At 38.8% G+C, this 1,555-nt stretch overlaps 1 protein-coding gene across 1 annotated transcript in view; it reads left to right on the top strand.

Moving 5' to 3' along the window:
* Nucleotides 1-903: 903 nt before the first annotated feature.
* Nucleotides 904-1,555, top strand: part of LOC118751082 (hyphally regulated cell wall protein 3-like) — a 7,867-nt gene continuing 7,215 nt past the window's right edge. Inside the window, exon 1 of the mRNA XM_036485848.1 lies at nucleotides 904-922. The gene's annotated coding sequence lies outside the window, so the exon portion shown is untranslated. The remainder of the gene's footprint in view (nucleotides 923-1,555) is intronic.

Genomic DNA, 1,555 nt, shown 5'->3' with positions numbered 1-1,555 from the left:
TATAGATTTTAATAATTTTTAGTGATATTTCAGCCAAATCAGTGTAGTGCCAATGACATGTAATCAAACCGTCTGACGTTTTTACAGGAAATAGTGCTTTTTGCGTTCCTATGCACTTCTGCATCTGTTCTCCTTTTACTCTCATTTGAGAGCGTAAAATTGTAGTTTGACAGTTCCACAGGTTTTAGTCCGAAGATCAAAGGAACAGACTAATTATTAGGCAAGGAATTGTTAAAGAAGTAATACTGCCTCACCTAAGGCACATTATGGCGGAATTAGAGCGAGAAGTTGCCAACCGATAACACCTTGTATTATTGCATCATGGTCACATACGATATCGGATTACTCGTTACGTAAAAACACATTTTTTGGATTATGACCTATGTACGTCAACGTACTTTATCCCATTCAGGTAATGTGACTGACGTATCACTCTATTTTGTTTTGTATGTTTTTCGATCCGTGCACGGATGTTAGTATTGGAGCCCTCTACATACTGAGGATCAAAAGAGTGTGCTAACCTAATGACTGGGAGTGTACGTCTGTTTCTTTACCAATGGCACACAAGAAATGGGTTTGCTCCAATCATCTCAAACTTTCTAGGAATGGAAAATGAATAATGCAACGTGCATTGTATACAGTTCTGTAACTGTCATCTTTAATTTTCATTATAAACAGCATTTCAAAAGTTTTATAGCATTTCAATGTTTAATTAAAATATCATGTTTTTGCTGCATGTGGCAAACTGCACCACTCATATTTTTCGCATACGGTAGCACCGTGCTGTCAAACTACATATCAGCTGTTTTTGTTTAAATTTTTTTGTGTTGTGGATTCAATTGCGTTGCAGCATCGGTGGTGAGCGGTTGACTTTTGTGGATAGCGGATCGCAGCGGATTTTTGTACAAGTGCAGTGGTGACGGTAGTTTTGTTAATTTAATACTTTTGTGTTTAAATTTTTGGTTCAAGTTTATACGATCCGATATTTGTGTGTTCTGACGTGTGTATTAATTTTGAGTGGTTCCTGGTAGCTGCAGCTTCCTGAGCATTGCTTTTTGGGTGAGTTTCTGTGTGGCGAAAAATTTTTATACTTGGCATAGCGGTTTTTGTATAAAAGATGGCGGACGCTCAGGCGTCTGGGATGGCGTCCAAAATGGTGTGCGCATCTTTTAAGAAATAAAATAAAATACCAAGAGACCTAAGGGCGAATCTAACAGATTGGTGGAGGAGTTTAGTGATTCGAGTGAAAATATGAGTTGTGGCGAACTTCCCCCACTCAGCGGCATGTTGGTTAAGAGGGGCTCGTTAGCTAGTGTGGTACAGTCTGATAGTGTCCAGACGAATATAGAAAACGCTTTTACAATAGTGGAAAATTCATTGGGTTCTTCTGAATTTTTGAATAGTAATGGTGGTTATGGTTTGGGTAATGCTCAGTATAGTGCTGGTGGCCATGTTAATCATTTGAATGCAATGGCGGCTCAGGTTAGCGCTGACTCTGCTAATCAGGATGGTGCTGGGGTTTTAAATACATCTGAAAGTAATACGTTCAATCAAA

This window comes from Rhagoletis pomonella, unplaced genomic scaffold (assembly GCF_013731165.1).
Source record: "Rhagoletis pomonella isolate Grant_MI unplaced genomic scaffold, Rhpom_1.0 Rhpom_scaffold_00517, whole genome shotgun sequence".
Taxonomy (NCBI): domain Eukaryota; kingdom Metazoa; phylum Arthropoda; class Insecta; order Diptera; family Tephritidae; genus Rhagoletis; species Rhagoletis pomonella.
This window is presented reverse-complemented; position numbering and strand designations above follow the sequence as displayed.